At 32.0% G+C, this 24750-nt stretch overlaps 1 protein-coding gene across 1 annotated transcript in view; it reads right to left on the bottom strand.

The window, feature by feature from the left end:
• Positions 1 to 14023, bottom strand: part of LOC126743592 (sodium-coupled monocarboxylate transporter 1) — a 182665-nt gene extending 168642 nt beyond the window's left edge. Inside the window, exon 1 of the mRNA XM_050450768.1 lies at positions 13765 to 14023. The gene's annotated coding sequence lies outside the window, so the exon portion shown is untranslated. The remainder of the gene's footprint in view (positions 1 to 13764) is intronic.
• Positions 14024 to 24750: the final 10727 nt, after the last annotated feature.

Below are 24750 nucleotides of genomic sequence, written 5' to 3'. Positions count from 1 at the left end.
GTCCTGACTACAGACGCATCCAGTTACGCAATCGGCGCTATACTTTCTCAAGGTCCCGTTGGATCAGATTTGCCTATAGCATATGCAAGCAGAACTCTTAACCAAGCTGAATGTAACTATTCTACAATAGAAAAGGAACTATTAGCAATTGTCTGGGCCACCAAATATTTCCGACCTTATTTATTTGGTAGAAAATTTACAGTGGTAACAGATCATAAACCACTTCAATGGTTATTCTCCATTAAAGAACCGAACTCAAAATTAGTCAGATGGAGACTAAAACTTCAAGAATTCGAATATACTATCCACTATAAGAAAGGTACTCGAAACTTAAATGCCGATGCACTTTCAAGACCACCGTTGGATATACACCCTTTAAATATAATAGATCCACCATTAACACATATGTCTGCTGTATGCGAAAGAAATAAAAAAACTGAAGACCAATATGCTTGGCATGATAAAATTAAACGATTTTTCGAATCGCAAGGAATTGAATCGCAGGAAAACCTGTTTGAACCACAAAAAGAAATTGAAAAAGCCAAACCAGAACCAAAAATTCGAATAATATCAGATATTCAAATAAGACCTCCGAATAAAAATAATAATGAAACACTACCATCAACTTCTAAACAAGAAAATGAAAATGGAAAAGAAGATTCAGAAACAGAGACAATTCATACATCAATAGAAAACCCAATACTAGGTGCACCCTATGTCAACAAAAGTGTAAATACTTATAAAAATCAAATCATTTTTAAATGGACAAGAAATGAAAAACCCTATTCAATAATGAAGAAATTATTCGAAACCAAGAAAAGAATAATAATGTTCATAAATGAAAACCCAATAACAGAAGAAATACAAATATTTCTAAGAGACCATTTACCACCAGACAGTTACTGTTTACATTTCCCTAACAAGGAACTAGAACCAGTAATTCTTAGAATATTCCAAGAAACGTTCTCAAGTAATATGTTTAAATTAGTCATTTCTAATACGCTACTTGAAGATGTGACAAATCAAGATGAACAAAAAGAAATAATTAATAGATATCATACAACAAAAACATCACATAGAGGAATAAACGAAAATATTAAAAATATTAAACAATCCTACTATTGGCCAAGCTTAGAAAGAGACGTAATAGATTTTATTAACACCTGTGAAGTATGTCAAAAAACGAAATATGATCGACATCCACACAAAGTAATATTTAAACCAACCCCAACAGGATCTAAACCCTTTGAGCATATCTACATGGATATATATTCAATAGCAGCTCAAAAGTATTTAACAATAATAGATAATTTTTCAAAATTTGCTGCAGCATATCCAATAAATGAGACATCAATTGAGATATGTCAGAGTTTAATTAAATTCTTCTCACACCATGGAACCCCATGTCGAATCACAACAGATAACGCTCGAAATTTTAAAAGCAACCTAATTCAAGATCTTTGTAAAGCATATAAAATTGAGTTGCATTTTACAACACCATATAACCCGAATTCAAACTCACCTATTGAAAGATTTCATTCAACTCTAAAAGAAAGCCTAGTTGCTTTAAAAAACGATTATTCTCAAAAACCACTTCAAAATCTAATTGATTTAGCTGTATTAAATTATAACAATAGCATACATTCGTCACATGATTATACCCCATTCCAGATAATTAAAGGAAACCTTAATTATCAGTTAAATTTTGAGAAAAACCTAGACCAATTACAAACGGATTATATAAATGAATTGACAGAAACATTCAAGGAATTAAATAAAAACATTTATTCGAAAATGAATGCAAAAAAGGCAAATGTCCTTAGCAAACTTAATCAAAATAGAGAAAACGACCCTGAAATACCGGAAAATACTGATCAATTGTTAAAAACACCTAAAAAATTATCACAGAAATTAGAACCTATCTATAAAATAAAGACGTTCAAAAAGCAAAGACATCCTAAAGATATTAAAAGGCATTCTAAATTTTAGGAAATGAAGACCCTTCTTGTAATACTTCCACTGCTCGTGAACGCACAATACCAGATTGAAACTCTTAACAACCCAATAATACCAATCTACCAAGGAAAAGGTTATGTAGTAACTAGTTATCATCATATTTATTATCACGTAAATCTTACTAATATAAGGAATTGCTTAAAACTAACAAAGAAAACGCTTATGTATGCAAATAAGACTTTGGGAGAATCAAATCTACCCTTATATCATCTTTTAGCTGTAAAAACAAATGATCTTCTCAATCAATCAAGATCAATAGAATCATTTTTAGATCATTATACAACCAAGCCAATTTCAAAAAGAAATAAAAGAGGATTATTTAACTTCTTAGGAAAAGCGCAAAAATATCTATACGGTACATTAGACGCAGACGATGGAGAACGCTATGACAATTATATTAGAACTCTCCAAAATAATCAAGACACTTTACAAAAAGACATATTACAAACACAAACTGTTCTAAAGAAACTAACCCATGATATTGACACTCAGCTGACTAACATAGGAAATAATCAGCAAAAATTATATAAGGAAATTAATGACCTAAGACAGATGAGTCAGTCAACGTCTACTACACTATATTTTATCTTACTACTTGATACGCTAGAAAACAATCTTCGCGTCATCAATGAGATACGTATGAATGTGCAAACTGCAATTAATTTCGCAGAAATAAACATTATGCATCATAGTATTCTCAAATATCAAGAACTATTAGTCATCCTATCTAAGTTTAATCAGAAAACACGAATTCCTTTTGATAACATAATTAAATATTATGAAGTCGCACATGCTGACGTAACAATAAAGGAAGACCTAATAATTTTCTATATAGCAATACCCCTAATATCTGAGAAAACTTATGCTTTCTATCATGTTTTCCCTATCCCAATAAATAATCATTTAACAATGTTGAGTAATCCCTATTTATTGAAATCAGACAAAGATTTCTATAATTTAAAAGAAAGTTGCCAAAAAATCGAGGACATCTTTCTTTGCCATGCAAAAATATTAAATCAAAATGAACCTTGCATCTCTGAGACAATTAACCTGACAAATCATTGCCCAATGACTCCTGTTAATTATTTAAAAACATCTGTCACCCAATTAGAGGATAATTCAATTATAATAATTCCCAAAGATCAAGAAAAAATAAATTTTCAATGCCCTAATCAACACACCATTGAAACAATCAATCAACCAACATTAATTCTACCCAAAAGTTGTATTGTCAAAATAAAGAATGATTATTTCGATTCTCAAAAATCAGATTCTATTAACTTAAGATTAAAACTACCACCAATAACAATTAATGAAGAACTAATTAAAAAATTAGAACCCTTAGAACTCGAAGAAATTAATTTAAATAATATACACGAAGAATTAAAAAATGTCAATAAATTAACAACACACCCCTTAGAAAAACTAAATATTATCAGCTCAGGTGTATCTGTAACATTAATTATAATTATTATTGTAGTAATAATAGGGATAATAATCTTTGTATATTATAAGTATAAATGTAAAACAAAAGAAAATGTAAAAGTGGACATAAAATTGAATCCCCTTGAAAAACAATCCTTCGAAAATCAACCCCGATTTTCTCAGACTTAAGGAGGGAGGAATTATATGGCCATTTCCGATGATCTAATAATAATTAATCATTGTATTAGTCATAATTAGTCATAAGAATAATGCTTGTCTCAGCTATTTTCATATAATTATAAATACGACTCCAGTCATTTATGAGTCAGTCCATAAGTTGCTTCGCCGTAGATCACATATTTAGTAATTTTGTAAAATAAAGTTTTTTTAAAAAGCTTAGTTGCGAATTACTGAATAAAATTGTATTATAAAGAATAATTTGACGTTTATTTGATTAAAATTCACACATTTTTTTAAATTTGCCAACACATTTTTTGACGTTTTTTATTATCGTAAAGTCGCTTTAGTGTGTAAAGTAATTTGATGTTTCTGATGTTTTTTTATGTTTTCTTCGGTAGTAGAAAAAAAATTGTATGTTACACGTGTGTAAAATCTTTCCCTTTTCTTATTCATGAGAATCGCCTACGGCTCATTTTACACACTTGTTACATAAATAACTATTTTCTATATTTATTATAGGATATTTTAGACTAAATTGATTCTAAAAATTAGAATTGCCTCGGATTTATTTATACAACCAAATAAAGTCTCATAATTCTCATTGTTTGAATATGCAAATAAACTAAAATAAGCCTTGCGTTCCTATCTATAAAAAAATGGTTTTTGCTAAAAGAATTTATTAGGAATTAAACAGCCAAATCCATTTATGGTAAAGAACTCTAAATAACTTTAGCTAGATTTAGGAATTAGTCTAACTTCTAGAAAGGGAACTTCCTAGAAATATCCTAAGGGAAATGTTAGTTACGCCTGCATTTACCAACTACTATCACAATGTTATGAATATAATTGTAAATAAAAAAAGGATAAATCCGGAACCGGATTATCTCACAAATCTGTAAAAAAGTACTTAATTTACATAAATTTTATTTCTATGAAACGCAAATGGTTGTTGATGATGATCCCTACGGAAAAATCGAAAATTGACATTGTGACAGCAAGAATTACTGCTGAACCTCGGCTAATTAAAAATATTTGCTTTGGTGATTAGTTAGTTTTTATTTAAATGGCTAGGCTATTTAAACGACTGAATTTGTCGTTACGAGAATGACAAGAAATTATGAGTATTTCGAGAAGAATATACAAAATACTCCTATAAAGTTAATGCCTAATGCCTATTGAGAGTTTGAAGGAGATTTAAATTGCAAAATGTATGCTGACATAGTACTAAAAAAATGTCTTATTTACTTTTAGAAGAAAATTTATTACTTTTTCGATAGGATGGGGTATCTCCTCATTATGTAGCTTCAGTTACCCAATGGTTGGAGCTCCGAACCTGCCTCTTGATTTTTTGCTCTAAGACCCTCTAAAGTCTGTTGTTAAGACGCAGCTTGACCCATTACAGCAACTGATAGAAATAATAATAATAATAATAATAATAATAATAATAATAATATACTTTCTTCAGTAAGTTAGGTCTTCAGCTATTTTTATTGAGTATGAAACCGTTAATAATAAAATACTAAAAACAATAAGATACCGAAAGGATAAGAAATTTCGCAAATATTGTTGTTTTAATATTCGTTTGATACGTTCTAACTAAACACATATTTAACGTGTCATGAATACCATTGGATAAATTCTCCCCGATGTATGAAAAACACCTTTTAAAAGATAGCTTTGAAATTTAGGAAGCGAAAGTAAGATATGCCGTTGAACTGGTATGTTTGTCAGAACGAAAAGAAATCTTTTATCTTAAGTACTCAGGCATAACTGTTAGGAGTAAACAATAAGTAAAGGTTAGAAGTTGTATCTCTCAACGCTTGGACATGAGCAGTTATTGTAAAACTATTAATTTTTCTGACTTGTTCGTATTTTCCAATGATAAAAATAGATCTGCCGACAATTCTTGGCACTCGCTGGATTCGGTTTCTTGTAGCAATATCTAGACAAAAGCCATAAAAAGTACAGCCGTAATTAAGTTTAATAACAGAGACTCACATAGAGATTTTTTTATACTAAAACTAATTTAATTTTTATTCGCATATAGACATCGAGTTTACATAGCAAAATATGACCTCCATAATAACACGGCAACATCGTTTATTATAGCATAAGGCATAGGATTTTCTGACTAGAATACCTAACTATGTATACATAAATATCTTATTGGTTTTATTTTACCTAATTTTTTTTTCTTGTTTAAAGTTAGAGCGTCATTAGAATGCATATTAGAGCGTCGTTTCTACATGGTTCTTGAATTGATGTTTTTGTTCCTCATTGCAATGATATGGTGTGTAATACTATCGTTGAACTGTATTTTTAATTTAGATTTGTTAACAGGAATTGAAGCTCAAATGAGGCGATGCCGATGGTTGGGATGTCATGGTGCCGGTGGAACTTTGCGTATGATAATAACTATCATGAATACAAGTTTTACACAAGACGCTGAAGTCGGTGTCCTGAGAGGCCCTACAGGTTCTGACAATGTCCTACTTGGACATCTTAACATTCGGTCACTGAGCTCGGGTTTTGAGGAATTTACCTACTACTTGTTGCAGCACCCTTACAATATATTTTGTATCTCGGCAACCTGGTTAAATGCGGATTTGGATAGTAGCCTATTTAACATACCCGAGTATAGGTTTTTAAGAAAAGACAGGGGGACAAGAGGTGGAGGTCTTGGTCTTTATGTAAAAAAAGGTTTAGTTTTCTGTAATTACTCATTGACTTTGAAGTTATGGGTTTAACTTCAAAGTCAATATAATAAATAAAAAATGAAACATTTCTATTGTTAAAATTATATCGCCCACCTTCAGGAAATATTTCAAATTTCCTAGACAATGTGGAAGACAATATAATAATGGTAGTTTCATAATTTGATAATATAATACTTGTTGGTGATCTGAACATTAATTTTTTTATCAGAGTCTCCGCATGCCAACCGACTTAAATTATTAATGGATTTCCAGCAAATCTTGGAGCCTACCAGGACTAACTTAAATACGAATACCTCTACCCTTCTTGATATGATTATTGCCACCCAGAACTTATCTGTTCACTCCAAGTCACAATCACAATCTCATATATTGCCTGTTCCAAAAGCCTAAAATAGTTGGCCCCAAGAAAGGGGTATTATTTAGGGACTATAATAATATAATTATTACTAATTTTATTGTGGATGGCTTTTTGATCCAATGGGACGGCTTATACAACAATATTCAAGTTGACGATAGAGTAAATATATTTAATAGCAAGATCTTAAATCACTTGAATAAATATGCACCACTTAAATATAAACTCCTAGTTGAAAAGCCATTTAATCCGTGGATTACCCACAATATAAAAACTATGATTAGACTAAGAGAAAAGGCTCTCAAAAAATACCAAAAAACAAAATCAAAAGCGCATTTAAAGTATTACAGACAACTAAGGAACTAGACTAAATATGCAATTATCAGAGAAAAAATACCATTCTTTAAGCAAGTAGCACATCAAAGAGAAAATGAATTTTGGGTAACTGTTGGCAAGCTTAAACCAACACGTGATAAAAAGCATCTATTTGAACTGCCAGAAAATTTAAATAATGCTTCCCTCATTTATAATTTCTTTTTGAGCCACTCCAATATGGCTCACTCTACATCATTAGAGCTACTAAATTTTTACAAAAATAGTAAATTTACTAATGAGATCTTTAGCATTCCTCTCTTAGACTTTGACACTCTAAGAAAAATTATTTTTAACTTAAAGTCTCACGGAACCGATACGGATGGTATATCAATGAGAGATGTAAAGTTGTGCTGCCCCTTTTGCTTGAATCCGCGGTTAAATATTTTAAATTCATGTAATGTAAATGGCAAATATCCCACAATTTGGAAAAGAACCATAATTAAATCAATTTCAAAAGTTTTAAATCCCCTATAAGAGCTAAAGGATCTCAGATCTATCAGTATTTTACCTGCTATGTTGAAAATAATTGAAAAACACATTTCCATTGAGCTTGGTCATTTTGCAGAAGTCCATAAAATTGTCTTACAAAAATATTAAATGATCTTCGCTCCAGTTAGGAACAGAAATCTGGCACGTGCATGGCTCTACTCGACTTTAGTAAGACCTTTGACACGGTAAATCATGACTTGTTACTGGCAAAATTGCATTATTTTGATCTATCAGAGAACACTATAAATTTTTTTTTTTATTATTTTAACAGTCGAGAGTATCAAGTGGCCATTCCCGGAGGTGCGGGCATCACGAGGTACTCAGAGTTTCAGGCGATCTCCTGCGGGGTGCCACAGAGCTCGCTCATTTCACCTTTAATTTTCAATCTATGTTGCGGATATGTATAAGGTAGTCAAACATGCCACTTTTCAACAATATGGTGATGATTCGAAAATCTATATACCAATAAATACGGAAAATATTGATTTGAAACCTTCGCAAGAGACCACAATTTTAAATTTAATTCCGCGAAAACACAAGTTACAGTGCTAGGAAGTAAAAACATTAGAAGAGATGTTGAACATCATTTAAACATTAGCATTTCAGGCAACAAAATTCCAGTCCAACCAAGCAAAAAATCTCGGTATTATTACTACTTTATAGATAATGCCCTTAATTTTGAGCCTCATATTAAAATTAAATTGAAAGCTGCCTATTTGCGTCTTAAAAATCTATATAAGCTAACAAAATATATTTCCTCTAGAAAAGGTATTTGTTGTGTGATACTTTAGTTCTGCCTCTTTTTGCTTATGGTAACACTGTATACAATAATTATTTGCTGTCATACGTAAAAAAAATTATATTTAAAATTATACAAAAGGTACAAAATACCTGTCTAAGACTTTCTCTTAATATCAATTTTAGAGAACACATTACACCACAGCAATATGAATAGAGCAAATATTTTAAACATGGAAAACCGGAGAAAACTTCATATGTATAATTTTATTTACCGCATTATAAATAATAATAAGCCTCCCTATTTAAGAAATATTTTAAGACCTGCCAGTCATATTCGCAACACTAGGTTTAATCACAAAACTTTAATCCCTCAGCATCATATGGCATCATTTTAAAGCTCATTCTCTTTTGTTGATGCGCACTTGTGGAACCAACTGCCGGAACAGATTAAAACACGTAGCAAGAAGGGTTTCTCAGAGCATGTCAGATTAAAGTTACTTTATGAACAAGGTTCTCAGGCTTAGTAAATCATATATGTCATTAATAACACGACATGCTGAATTCAGCGTTATATCATATTATATTATAATAATCTTTTTTGTTATTTGCCTTTCCCGCGGCCAGGCTGCCCTTACGTCGCCCCTCGTTTCTGCCTCTCTAATTGCTAATTTTTTGTTTTTTTTTTTTATAACTTAACATAATATTTTTTGTACTCATCTTAAATTCTTTCATAGACTGAATACTAATGATAGTGCTTGCAGCTGCCATGCATTGATTCTTTTTTTAGGTTAGTTTTTATTTAGAATTATTTAGAAACATTTAGCTGTTTTGTTTGTTATGTATAGGATAGTTCACATATGCTTTCCTTAATATAAGGCGCATGTGAAGCGGTTTTTTTTTATAATCGATGAACTTTTTATCATGCTTCTTTTTTCTTAACATGCATTTTTTTTTTCCTTTTGAGAAATAAACGATTTTGTATTTGTATTTGTATTTGAAGTCCCTGTAATTCATTGTAATGAAATTGTAAATTCATGTCAAATATTAAACCAAGATTTTTGGCTAATGACGTATAGCGATTTTTTTTATTATTTATAGGACAAAAATTATTTTTAAGGCAATATTGACATTTTTTTGAGCTTCTAAACAGTAAAAAGTTTGATTTTTTAGCATTCAATATAAGATTATGGGATATTGAAAAATCATATATTATATGTAAATTTTTATTTATCGTTAAGTTTGCTTGCGCTGCGTCACTGGGTGAAGAACTATAATAAAGTTGTATATCAACAGCGTATCCATATACTGAAGACGAATTAAGCCTAGAGAACAAATCAAAAGTATATCTATAAGGAACAACAAAGGTCAATCAATATTAAGCCCTGTGGAACACCAGTACAAAAAGGCGAAGCAGTTGCTCATTTATCATTAAAAACAACACTCTATTTTCTTTCAGAAAGATATCTTTCAAAATGTTATGTCACTAAACCCAATAAATTTTAATTTAGTACAAAGTAGATTGTGATCCACAGTATCAAAAGATTAGAGATGTAAGCTGCAACTTTTTCAATTGATCAGGTGATTCATTACTTTAAATTGTTATGGTACCGCGGGCCTACCTAAAGCCCGACTGCAGATCAGGAAGAACATGAGTTTCCGTGAGGAACTTCACAACCTGTTTATATATAATTTTTTCCAATATTTTAGATACCACCGGTACTCGGTAGTCGGTAGTAAGGTAAAAAACCAAAGATTCAAGAATTCTGATGAGCTGCTCATCTTAGGAATGGGATGCGCATACGCCACCTGTACTAGTAGAAAGTACACCTTTTTCTAAGCAAAAATTTACAATATGAAAAAGTGTGTAGTAATACTTGAGGCATGCAGTGCCCTAGTATATGAATTGATAAAGAGTCACAACCAGCACATTTCACTTATTTCATAAAAATCATTCGTGCACATCATTTATAGTACTCAAATCAAATTCAAATTTGTTCAAAGTGAAACAATGGAAGTTTCTATACATTCAGCAGTACGTCGTTAATTTATATAAATCTTATTTGCAAATTTGCAATTGCAAAAAAATTGATTAATTACATCCGGAGTAGCCAGATTGAAAGGATCGGTTTCTTTGTTTTTGCTAATTTTTATGCCCATATATTTTATACTGCTTGCGACTCTTTTTTACTGCTCGAAGAAAACATGCGGCTTGCATAGTTTTTTTTACGCCGAACAAATGTCAAAACAAGATTTCTTAATTCTCTATATTTGGCGCTATCTTTAATAGATTTAGTTCGTTTAAATTTAAGAAAAGATTTATGGTCTTCCCGCATCATGAGCTTTATCACATGAGTTAGCATTGAAGTTTTTGATTTGTTAACAGGAATGGTACGTAGGGTATGCGCATTAAATAGGCCTATTAAATTTTATGTAAAGAATTCTGCTTTTACATTTATACCATTTTAATAAAATTAATGCCAGGATATATTTTTTAAGTCTTAAGAAAAATGTATCGGATCAAATTTTTTTAATCGCGCATTTTAAGAATTTTAGGTGTAATTCTAAAGAAAACCAACAAGCAACCAAAGATTCTAAACAAACGGAAGAACATGAAGCTATGCCTAAACATCAAGATGAATCTATAGACCAAGATGGATTTACTGAATATTCCGGAATGGTCCAAAGTTTAGAAGACACAATTTAAACTCCAGATAAAAAATTAGCCAATCAAAAGCAGCTGCAGCTTCAAGGTAAGAGCCCAGCATTTAAAGTAATTAGTCACCTAAATTTCGGCAAATTAAGTTTGGCTCAAAACTCCTGAACGAAAAGGAAAACGTGAAACTGAACGGTTTCCATTCGCAATTACTTCACAAAAGTACAAACAAATGTTTAAAGCTAAAAATGAGAAAAAAATAAAACTAGAAGAGGAAAAAAGTAAAAGATAACAAATTCGGGAAGCAAAAATGAAATCTTCTGCAGCTTTAAGCCATCCACCAAGAAAAAAGCATTATTGAAAAAAATCGACTCAAAAGAAAAAGAACATTCAGTTTCAGTTCAGAAGTTTTTTCAGAAGCTTAAATCCATCCGCCTCAAAGTTTCTGACAAAAGTTCCAGACAACGCTCAAGCTGTAACACGATCTCTTTTTAATAACGACGAACCGACGAAGTACACAACTGCTTGCAAAATATGCAAAGAGAACGTATACTCACAACACAGATTAGTTACTATAAAATGTTCCAAAATATATCACAAGAAATATATTCCCAAGAAACATCAGATACATAGCAATATTCTGCAAAAAATAAAGAGTCCGAAAAACTACTGGTAGCTGTATGTACCGACTACCACGAACAGATAAGTAATTTTTCAATCAAGAATTATATCAGTATCTTCAGTGTAAGAAATACTATGGAATACACTTCTATTTACACAGATCATACTCTTAATAAATTAAAATTTTACATAGAAAAAATACGCATAGAATAAAAAGAAGGGGATCTAAAAAACGAACAATGAAAAATTGTGGTACGCAAGATTGGGTTGATAAGAAGTTATTTAAGGCGATAAATATTAAAAACGATCTTTTTAAAAAATGTATACAATAACCAAATAATGAGCAGCTAGAAGCAGAATATAGAAGGTGCAATAATTTGGTTAATATAAAACGCGACATAAAAAAAGCCAAAAAAGAATATAAATATATCTTCACAAATATATAAAAGTAAAAATAATAGTAAGATATTATTTCTGTAAATAAGGCACTGTTGGAATATTTTAATGACTTCTTTAGTAACATAGGACCAACATTAGTGTCTTAGTTTAATTGTCAAGAAAGTTTAGTTGAGGAGGGTACATTTGTGGAAGAGTCTATGTTTCTGTTTTTGACCAATAAGCAAGAAGTTGAAAAAACTATACACCAACTCAAAAATAATAAAGCACCAGAGGATAACAATCTTCAATCAGAGACAAAAATATTTCACAGCTTATATGTCTAATAACAAATTTATGCTTTAGTACCGGTGTTTTTCCGGATGTCCTAAAAATGGGCACTGTTATACTAGGTACTTCATAAATATAAGATCTTATCCCCAAACCAATGTGGTTGTCGGGAGAAGACGTCAACCGAGGATGCCATTATTAAATTAACGGAACACCTGTATGACGCATTGGATGCAAATAAACCAATCTTAGGTATACTTGTAGACCTAACAAAAGCATTTGACACGGTTAACCGCTCACTTTCTATAAAACTTTTTAAAAAATTAAAAAGTTGCGGCATTCGAGGCGTATCCAATAAAATAATCAAAAGTTATTTGACAGGTAGGAAACAAGTGATAAAAGTTAACAATACTAAAAGCGGAATGAGAGATATCAAATGTGGAGTACCCCAAGGCACTGTAATGGGAAAACTTTTATTTGTTATATATATAAATAGTTTTTTTTTTCTATAAGAACTGTGGGAAGAAATATCGTGTATGTGGAAGAAGTTTCATGAATGTTATGAAGAATTTAGCAGCACTGAAGGCGATACGAAAGAGCCAAACAGCTGCGTCGAAGATGAAGACGATCTTTTTCAGCAATATAAAGACTTCTACAAAAACTATTATTATTATCAAGAGTGTCCAATAACTGTGGCTTACGTGAACAATAACTTTTGATTTTGAAGATTTGTCCCATAACCATGTATTTTTAAAAAGTATTTTTTCAACTTACCACTGTTGTTTTATTTTTTTATTTCCACGCTATCTAATAAATCAGGATGTCTATTACCATTTAGAAATTTGAAATAATAATAAAAATTTTTTTTTGTTTTACAATTTTTTTAAATTTTGGTTTGCTTAGGTGTCCAATAACTATATAGTTTACCCAATATCATGGCGAAAAAACTTATTCTTATGTCAATAAATTTTAATGCGACGACGTTGATTTGAATTAGCATGTTTGATAAGTCTTTTTGTTATTACTGATAATCTGTCTCTTTTCATTTACTTTACATTTATTCTTTATTTATTTTCTAATAATTTTTTAACCAGGAATAGCACACTCGTTGTGTTCTATTCCCACATTTAAAATAATTAAAATTAAAAACATTTATTAATTTAAAAATAAATAGTTTATATATTTTTCAACAACAGTTACATAAATTAGATAAAATAAGATGCTTTCGGGTGGTTTGAGCACAAGCAAAAGTTTTTATAAAAAATAATTTTTTTTCAAACTCATTTATAAGTTTTTTCCCTCTTTGAATGTCACTTTGTGGACACACTGTATATTACTATACCAAACTTCGATATATAGATTTATATTTAGTCATTAAAAGTTTTAAGATAGTGTAAGTATTGATTTAATTTTTTTTTGAATAACTAAAAATTAGTGGTTAGCCTCAAAAAGTATCGCACTAAATACGTAGAAATACATTCACCTTAGCTAAAGGAATTAAAATCTTAACTTAAATAATTACTTACATAACCTATATCATTACAGCATCGTACTAACGCTTACACAACTTAGTTCTATTTAGCACGTTTTTTTAAATCTTAACAAAATATGCACTAGTCCACCGCGGATATATTATAAGTATACTGCAGTATTATTCTTTAGTTTTTGCATATCAGTATGTTGTATGTTATTAAATCACATGAATTGAATATACATTAATATTCTGCTAAAAAATCGTATAACTACCTACACCCGTTAGACGAATTAAATAAAGCTCAGCTCGGTTAGGTACTGACGGGGACGCTGAATTACGTAGTTTCTTCGGATAGTGAAAGAAGATAAAAACTCGTTTGTATAAAGGAAGATGAGCGAGTCAAGGTCAGTTACTGGTCATTCGCGGTAACAATAAAACATATAATTTATTATTTTTACATTTACAAATTTTATTCCTTGCTTATCCTTAAATATTAGATCGTTGGTTATTTTACTTCAAATAAATGATATGTTTGCTTTATATAAATTGTATTATATATAATACAGTACAGATAAAAACTAATTTAACTCTTGTCCTATTTAATTTAGCAGATTTAATAAATTTTAAAGAATATCCAAGTGAATATGAGGTACTTTATAGGTACTTTAACATAAATTAGACTTAAAGAAAAACGAATTTGCACGCGCAGTAGATAAAAAACCGGTGAAATTAACGTCATGGAGGTTAACAATGGAATCAAAAAAAAAATTAATTTTTTACAATTGACCAGGTAATTTGTGCTCGCAATAATTTTTAATTTAAACTTTTAATACAGAAAAGCTATAGCTACTTATAAAAAAAAGGGCTCTGGATTTAATTATGAAAGTGTAAATACGTAAATTAATCTCTTAATTTTTGTACAATTTTGTTCGTATTTTGTAGTTAAAAGTTAATTAGTAGGGTTTATTTATGTTTAGCCTAATATTTGCTTCTATAGTGTCTAGTTTTGAAGTAGTTCACCTTGTTTTAGGTCCCTATTTGGGAACCAATTTAGGTTACTTAGCTTATATTGTTGTAAATCCCTGTATAATACATTTTCCAGAATTTGTATACTTGCTTGCTTTGACTGTCAATATCCTTTAAAAATTGTTGTTCTCTCGCAGCAAAACCAATAAAGAATATCCTAAAATTTTTAAATTGTTCCATGGCGCTTTAAAAAAGACGCGTTTCGTGACATTTTATTAAATTTTTAACTCCATTGTTTAGTCAGTTTTATCTTGGAAACAATTAAATGACAGTCAACGCGAGTTGACTGTCATTTACAGAGAGAAAAACAAGATGAACGAGACCGTAAACAAGAAGAACGAGACAAGAAACAGAATGATTTATTAAAGATAATTAAATCCGACCTGATAAAAAAGACTTACTAAACTTAAAACATAATCATAAAAAGGAGCAGCACGAATGAGATAGAAAACAAGAGGAATAATATTTACAACTTAGAGAACATTTGGAGATGGGATCACTGGGATAATGAAGAAAAAACAATCCTAAGTCTTAAGCGATAGAAATACTAAGAATGGTGCCATCTGAGGATCAGCTCAATTTCGACGTACTGGTGCGTATCTTAGAGATGAGATATGGTAAAGCTTGTCTACAACAAGTGTGCCAGGCTGGATTGAAATCTAGAAGACAGCAACTCGAGGAAGAACTCTAATAGTTTGAGACCGATGTTGCTCGATTAGCAAATCTGGCTTACCATTCAGCCTCAACATGATCAACATGATCTGATATGATCAACACTTAAAAAAAGAACAGAACATTGGCGTGTGCTCTGAAGAAGCAGCAGTCATGAGAAATGCTTATAGAAGTCATTTAAGCAGACCATTTCCTATATGTTTACAAAACCTTTTATGAGGATCTTCTGCCAATTTACCTAGTAAAGTTAATTGCGACGTCCTCTTAAAGAAAATTAAGATGTGTTTTCCTTGCATGATAATAACCTGGGAAGTACCGATTTGGTGCAGCATCGAATTAATACTGGAGACAATGTTCCGATAAAATAAGCAACTCGAAAGATTCCAACAGCCAAACAAAGTGAAGTTTGCTCCATGCTTTAAGAAATGAGAACACAGGAGTTAGAGAACCTTCTTAGAGTCTTTGAATATCTCCAATTTATTAATGAAGAAAAAGGACGGATCTACCAGTATTTGTATAGATTATCAGCGACTGAATAACATTACCAAGAAGGACAGTTATTCCCTACCAAGAATTAACGATACTCTAGACACGCTATCAGGTTCGCAATGGTTATCAGCGCTCGATCTAAAGAGTGGCTACTGGCAGGTAAAGCACAGCACAGCACAATGTATATAGGTAAAGCACATAGAAGATCAGGAAAAGACCGCATTCTCGACTGGAACAGGACTGTGGCAGTTTACGGTAATGCCCTTTGGATTCTGCATTGCTGCAGCCACCTTTGAAAGCCTTATGGAAACTGTGTTACGTGAAATGACTAGGGAATCATGTTCAGTTTATTTGGACGATGTTAACATCTAGGAAAAATATTTAAATATAATTTAAAGAATATAGAAAAGTTAAGCTAATTTTTTAAGGTTCGAGAGGTTAAGCTGAAGCTTAGTTCTAAAAAATGTGGCATATTTCAAAAAGTTCGATACCTTGTTCATGTTATATCAGAAAAAGGTATTATAGTCGGATTACCGAACAGGTGGAGTAAATGATGTGCGTGAAATATAGGCCGGCCCATCAATGCAACCTTGGCAGATTTAGACGAGGAGAATTATGCCTACTTATTTTAAATTATTTTACCGTACAGCTTTGCCAAACGGTCAAATTTTAACCACAACATGTTTTGTCATTTTCACGTATAAATTCGCTTATCCTGGGACACACTGTATATTAAAAATATTTATTAACTGCTGCTTCTGCTGTAAAGTGGACTTTTTGCACTTTGTTGTATGCTGGATGCTCGTTATCACATGTTTTATATATGTTTATAATCACTTCCTTTTCAGCAATGCTCAAATGTACTCTTTTCTTGGGGGGTGACAATAGGGGTGTACGTGGCGCGTCAGCCATTATTTGTTAACAAACAAATTAACAAAAAAATAAACACAATCTCAACTTTTCAATATTGCGAAGATTCAAATATTCGAATAGCAGAAAATTCAACCAAAACGATCTAAAGCCACTCGACTAATAAAACCCCAAGTCATGAACCCTATCGAGGCTCTAGGCCACACCTCTGGTGCAGAACGATCACGTGACCACTCCATCTGTTCGGTAACCCAAGTATAAGGCTGATCCAGATAAAGTAGAAGCAATCGAAAATTAGCCAGGACTCACTGACAAATACCAGTTTAGAAGTTTTCTGGCTCTTTGTACCTATCACAGAAGGTTTGTAAAAGATTTCGCTAATGTTGCAAAGCCTTTACATAAGCTCACGAGGGACAAAATAGTATTTAGTTGGTCAACAGACCGTGAAGAAGTACTTCAAGGGCTAAAAAGAGCACTGTGCAAATCTTTAATTTGAAGGTATTTGCTACCTGGAAAAACTTTTATTTTGGATACAGATGCCGTCCTATCACAAAAATATGATGATGGGGAGCAAGTAAAAGCTTATTTTAGTAAAACGCTATCAAAACCAGAAACAAACTATTGTGTCACCAGACAAGAGTTATTGGCAGCAGTAAAAGCTATTGAACATTTCCCTAAATATTTGTATGGTCAACGATTCATTTTTCGGACGAATAGCAAGGAGGCTTCAACGATTACAAGAGAGAAAGATTACACTTTATAATAGAACATAGAAATGGCGAATATCATCAAAATGTCGATGCATGATCGAGAAGACTTTGCATTGAAACATGTCAACATTATCCTAAAAAAGAATCCAGAGATACTTACTTGTAATCGTATTGGCGCTAACAGTCCTGAAGAGTGTGATGCAGCTAGTTTAATCCAGGATCAGTGTGCTGACCCAGTATTTGGTCTTATTTACGAACTAAAGCTTAGGGAAATTTCAAAACCAGAATGGAAAGATATTTCTGAAAAATCTCCAGAACTAAAAGCTTATTGGTGGGCCTTCTGCCTGTCTCATCAAAAATCTACTACGCCTAAAAAGACGCGAAATTCGGCTAGTGACAGGTCTTTTAACCGGTCATTGGCACTTATACATACCATCGGTATTGCGGACAACCCGGAATGCTGTGAGGAGGATGAAACCATTGACCATGTAGTCGGGGAGTGCCCAGCACTCACGCGCGCCGTAAATACGTTACAATTTTCAAATACTTGGGTAAAATACTTGGGTTTAAATACTTGGGTAACCCTTTCAGTGTACCGAGTGACTTTAAGTCCTTCAGACCAGAGAGCCTTATCGGTTTCTCTAAGGCCGTTGGGCTCTGGTAACCCCCGGTGAGGCATGACGGGAGACCTATATGCATAACTGCCTTGGCAGCCCCCTGCTTTGACAATTTTAATTTCAAGCTTATTGGTCTTAATGATATTCGTTGGTTATACAAGACGGATTGTTAAAAAGACTCTGGGAGAGTGTAGATGAAAAAGAAAAGACATATCTGACAGTTCTTCCTCGAAAGCGGATTTCAAGATTTCTTGAATCTGTCCATGGCGGTGTTGGCGGAGGATATTTTAAAGTTAGTAAGACCTTGGCAAAAGTGAGAGAACAGTTTTACTGGCTGAACAGTCATTAAGATGTTGAATCCTGGTACCGATAGTGTGAGCAGTGTTCATCAAGTAAGGGCCCAAGAACCTGGACCAGAGGAAAAATGATGCAGTATCTTGTTGGTGCACCCTGAAAGAATTGCTATAGACGTAGGAGGCCATTTTCCTACTAGTAGCCCCGGAAATCAATATGCTCTTATTTCTATGGATTACTTTAGTAAATGGCCCACGGTTAATCCGATAAGGATGTTAATACCACTCGATAAAATATAATAAATAGGCCACATTTTGAGTTGCGATACAGGCAAATCTTTACTAATTGTTACAGGTTTAATCTCCAACAGATATATTAACTGATTTATTTTTTTTTTGCCAGGATAAAGTAAATTTCAATCATAGTTTCATTAAATAATTTATTTAAAAATCATATATAAATATATATACTACACAGATATGCTACACGGTTAAGATGGTCCCTCCTAACATACCTGATCTGAAACGGAAGGAAAACCATTATTGGATGAGGAAAGTAAATAATAATATGGGATATTGTTTCATAGTTTTGTTGATTGAATAGCATTAAGAACTGCCATTGATTTTACGTTGATTTTACCTTGCAGGTCAATTTAGCCTATTTTAATGAATACTGAGCACATATTAATTATTTGTTTATGTTGTTCAAGTCATAAGGATCAATAGTGATAAGAATGTTAATGTCAATCTGGTCTGTCAGTTTTTTTTGTAAATCATTGTTGCTAAAGCATGGCCTCAAGTTATAAGTTGCTCCATAGTTGCAAATTACTTAAACCAATGTTGGTACCAGATAGTACCCAGTAGTTAAACCCAGCATGTCAACACTTAGGTACTTGACAGATAAGTGCATTCCTTAAAATCTGATGGAAACTGACAATCCTATTTTTAATAAAAGATTCATTCTTTATCTGGTTCTAGAGTATGACAGATAGTTTCGCTTAATGCGGATGTGAAAAGGTAGACCCTATCTTAGCCTAATTTTTTTTAGTAGTTACTAGTATCTGCTAGAATGGTTTAATTGCTGATTTACTAAGTAGGCCTAAGAGTTTATAGGGATCGTTGTTTTTTTGTGTTAAATAATCTCCAAAAAAGGCCACATTCCATCTTCGGTAAGTTATCACATGTCACATTCTTAAGTCATTTTCCTATTTTTTTCATTTAATTAATTTCTTTTTAATTATTTGCACGCTTTTCGGTTTACTTCAAAAGAACATCAATGCATCCAACTTTCCAGAAAGCAATTTTATAAAATTTAACTTACTTACCCACACAAAAATGCTATAAAACTGACAGCCATGCCGAACCTCATGTGTGGTCCCCATTTTTAGGCCTTCCTGTACCTTCTGCTTATCCTGTGCTTCTGCTTTTCCTGCACTTTTTATTGTTACTGCTTTCACCTCACTTGCTATTCCACGTGTTACCACATCAATTCGCTTGGTTCATCACCTCCGGAACCTGCATTCCTTCCAATCGGCTACACCTAATACCGATTGCCTTTCACTACCTGCTAGACATTCTGGAGGCCTCCGAACTGGTTGATCTGCTGCTGCCCTTTTGGCCCAAACGTATAGATGCCAACAACGGAGCCCCATTCAGACCAGGTGGGCCCTGCTGCCAGTCGGAGAGACTCAGAATTTCAGGTACCCTCTTTTTGGCTTGGTTTCTTCAGGTACTGATTTATCGGCTCGCCGTAATTTATAGATTTTTTTTTTGGAATTAATATGTAGAAATGGTCACAGATTTGAAACTCAATTTACCAAAATTGTTTATATAGCCACCATCATTGATTTGATTTGAAATTGGGAACCGAGTATATACGTACATATATGCGAGGTATTATTAGAGGTACAATTCAATAAGTACTAAGTGCTAAATTTTACTTTATTTTCTTTCATAATCTTGAATTTCATAATTATAAATTAAGTATTAGAGTATTACTGTTTTTTTTTAATTGAGGTTATAGATTAAATTATTTGTCAATTATGACATTGATTTATCTTTCAATACTAAAGCTGGGGTTACCAATAAAAGCTGCGTTTTCTTTGCGTGCCCTAATAAAGGCTAATAGTAATAACCCTGGATATGCATTGTGCGAGAAACAGTGCAATAAACTACACTTAAAACTAGAGAAAGTTAGTAAGAACACAAAAAACAAAAAATTTGTTTAACTACCCCGCATTACGGCTATACAGGACATCCAAAATAAGGATAAGCAGTATGGATCTCGAAAACGGTAGAAGATACGAGGTGGTATAATTCGAAAAAAGTTGCGCAATATAGTGTTCTTTTATAATAAAATACTTTAAAATTTTGGGAAAAACTGAAATTTAACAAAATCATGTAAATTTTTTTCTAACGTTATTATAAAATATATAAAAAAATTATTTATTAAATTAATACATTATTGTGACCACTTTTTCTCGCCTATACGATGACACCTTTAAATTTAAAATACGATGTTCTGTCTTTAGAGAGTCCTCATCAACTTTGTTTTTTCTTGTCGGCGCTATATTGACCACTCGCAGTTTTGAATAGCCCTTTTAAACCTTGTTAATGAGGTCGTATCTTGTATTTCCAATGAGGATTTAGGGTCACCCCTATAATATTATATCCCTATCTCTCTTTCGTTGACGAAACTATTACCAAAATTACGTGTTGGAAATGCAAGTGTGAAACACTGTCGAAAAGGTAATTAAAACGGCTGTTTAAAATTTAAAAATTCCATCAGAAAAACCAACCATTATAATGGAAAGTATATACAGGATGACTCCTTGGCTCAGACTGATACAGGCATACACCCCTAAAATATTAAATAGAAAGATACATGATCAAATGATACATAATCTTGAAGCTCTTGATAAATGCTTTCCAATGATACTATCGAAAGTTACATTTTAGAAAATTCTTTTCTATTTATCAAGGAAACCATATTTTTGATATTTATTATTATTATTTATTTAAATGTTCGAAAGGAATGAAATATTCAATATACAGTGTGGCTTAAATTGGGTGTACTTGTATGGGTGTCTTGGAAACTATAAAAGATAGAAAATTGGTTAAATGGGGAAAGTTGTAGTTACCAATTAAGTGCTGCTTTCAGAATGATTTTATCTTTTTCCGATTTTGAAATATTTGGACAAAATCAAAAAGTTGCATTTTTGAAAAAGGGTTGTATTTTTTTATTTCAACGTATTTTTAAAATATGTAAGAACATTATTAGGACAACTTTTTAAGGACAACCCATACCTGAAATCAGTTTTTGTTTTCGACGCTTCGGCTTAAAGATTCCATCCTCAACTTCTTTTTTTCTTATAGCGGCCATTTTGTTTTTTTGCTAAATTAAAAAGATCTTTTTTTCCTTTAAAATAATCTATAACACTTTATAAAAATATTTCATTTTTATGTCAAAAGATTACAAAGTTCATTTTTCGCGGTCATAACTAACAATTCTGCAAAATATTATTTATTTGATTTAACTTTTTATCTTGTTTAGTAGTTTTCCTATTCATTTCATGTTTCTTGTTCTTGTTAGTGTTAAATAGTTTTTTTGTATCTAGTTCTTTTCGTTTGTTTTTAGTGAGTTTTGTTTAAAATTGTAATTTGCAAAAATCGCCATACGATATACCAGTGAAGAAAAAATTTACATATTGGAATGTTATATTACATGTAATATAACATTTACATGTTATATTATATGTAAAGCGAATTAACATGTAAATGTTATATTACATGGCATTTTGACATTTTGGCGAATGCAAATCTTGCAATCGCCAGATATTTGGAACTTTATCCTGAGAGACAACTGCCAGGTCCATAGAGAAATGAATATTAAAAGAGTGTTTGAAAGGTAGCCTAATTTGATCATCAAGTTTTAAAACTTAACCTAAGAAATTTAGTTCGGTTAGGCGGCATCGAGGGCCAACTTCTGTCATAATTGTCATTAGATTATCGATTTTCTTTCGTTCCTTGCCATCACCCACCTTCGCATCATCGATCGTCGCCATTGCTTATTCCTTTTTATTTGAGCGTCCATTGGGTGTGTTCTTTTGTTTTTTTTTCTCAACAAAAAACAGTTAAAAATGCAGCTTAAAGTCAGTAAAGTGTAATTTCATATAGGTAGAAGCTTTTTTGTTGTTTTATTGTGTGGTTTCAGATCCCTAGGATGGGGTAAGTGCAATTTTTTTTGTCAAATAGTTTTCACCATGTTGTAGGTCACCTAAAATTGTTGTTTACCATTTTAAAACTGCCCTAATAATATCATCACCAGGAAAATTAATTTTTAAATGCAAGGCACCCACTTGTTCTAATACATACTATTGTCCTAGTGAAGATTCATACAAAAATAAAATTTTCTTTAAATTTCCTGAAAGTGACATTATTAGGAGGTCCGAATGGTTTAAAATACTTGGTTTAAGCCCAACCTCAACAAGGTGTTATTTATGTCAAGACCATTTTGATGATATTTCATTTACTAGTACTATACATACAACTCATTTAAGAAAGTGTGCTTTCCCAATTGCTGGCCCAAGTATTATTCAAAATGCCCCAGTACTGGTTGAGGCACAAGTACCTTGGGAAGATACATTGACTTTATTACCTGCTATCATAATCCAGCAATCTCAATATAATGTTCAGAATGAACATAATTATGTTAGACCACTTTTTACGACGAAAGGTATCATCAGTGCTTTGCTGCTAGGAAGTACCAAAAGCACAATAAGTGAAACAACTTCCATTCTACCAGGTCACTACTCAAGGAGGTACCTCACCTCGATAAGATGGGAGTAAGATCCAGGGATTCTCTTTGAATATTTAAGAAAAAGGACCGATGACATCTAGAATTTAGGGTATACATCAGTGTCAATTAATTTTTAATATCATAGTCTCCATAAAGAATATTTTAATTACAGGGTTAGTTTTTATATATTACAACGCCCCTAACATTTTTGGGGACCTTCTGTACAAAAAAGTAGGTAGTAAACGTAAAATTTTTAGGGCATATTTTTGAGATATATAGTTCTTATGTCTATAAATAATTAATATATAAATTTGATAAATTGTAATTTTTGTATCATATCCTCAAAATGTAAAATGTAAAAAGCAAAATACATACCATGGACAGTGTTGTGCTAAAGCAGCACAAAAACAAATTGTATCAGGATCCCTTTTAAGACAATAAATTATAAACTTACTTTACAATTGACTTAAATTCTACCCCTACCCTTGTTAATTTGTTGATAACAGTGAAATTGTTAGTATCGAGCATTTAATTCTCAAAATAGGACTAAATATATTATACTTAATCTCTAAAATATTGTCTTACATAATTGACCCATTAAATCTTTTTTTGATAGCGTATTGGGCTGTAAAATCTCTTTCACATTCTCTAAAAATCAATGAAAAAGTGCAATTAACAATTTATTTTTTTGAAGGGCCTAAATGCATTAACTTAACAGCTTAAAAGCAAATTTGATGAATTTAATGTCAAAACACTAACAAATTCAATTAAAAAATGTATAAAATAAACTTAAATTACAAAGATTATCACTCTTAGCCTCTTCAAAAATTAAATTAAGACACTTGCACTATTTCATAATTTTTTAGAGTTTGTGATCGAGATTCACAGCCTTTACGCTGTTAAAAATTGATTTAATGGGTCAGTAATTTTAAATTTCGCGCCATTCTAAAATTTTGAATAGCCTGCCTTTCATTTCTATGACGGATCGGTATTACAGTAGACTATTTTACCGACTGTGACAAATGTCAATTATTTTAGTTCGGTTAGACCGCAACCGTACGCTGCAATCGATTTAGGGTAAAGATGGTGCCCACTTGTCACTATGGGATTGAAACCTCTCATACTTTTAATTACTCTATGGCCAGGTCCAAGACTATTCGCTATGCTTGTTATGAACCTTAGAACTCATGGAAGTTTTGAAATACCAACGCCAGAAAATTGTCAAAGGGACAATGAAGCTCGCGATGAAAACATTTTAGACTATTTTAATGCGAACCCGAAAACATCGACTCGAAAAGCTGCAACTGATATGAATATACCAAGGACTACCGTTCAAAGGGTCCTTAAAAAAAATATATCGTCCATAAAAGCCTACTATTTTTCAAGGTTTAAGGGATACCGACTACCCAAGACGATTACAATTTTCAAACTGGTTTGTAAGGCAATGTCAAGAAATTATTTGGACCGACGAGACGTTTTTTGCAACTGCGGAGTATTCAACAGGCATACTCGTCATTTTTGGGCTACTGAAAATCCTCAAGAAATGGCTGAACGTAGGCTACA

The sequence above is a fragment of the Anthonomus grandis genome, chromosome 1, assembly GCF_022605725.1.
Source record: "Anthonomus grandis grandis chromosome 1, icAntGran1.3, whole genome shotgun sequence".
NCBI classification, from domain to species: Eukaryota; Metazoa; Arthropoda; class Insecta; order Coleoptera; family Curculionidae; genus Anthonomus; species Anthonomus grandis.
The sequence above is the reverse complement of the archived record's forward strand: the minus strand, read 5'-3'. Positions and strand labels throughout refer to the sequence as shown.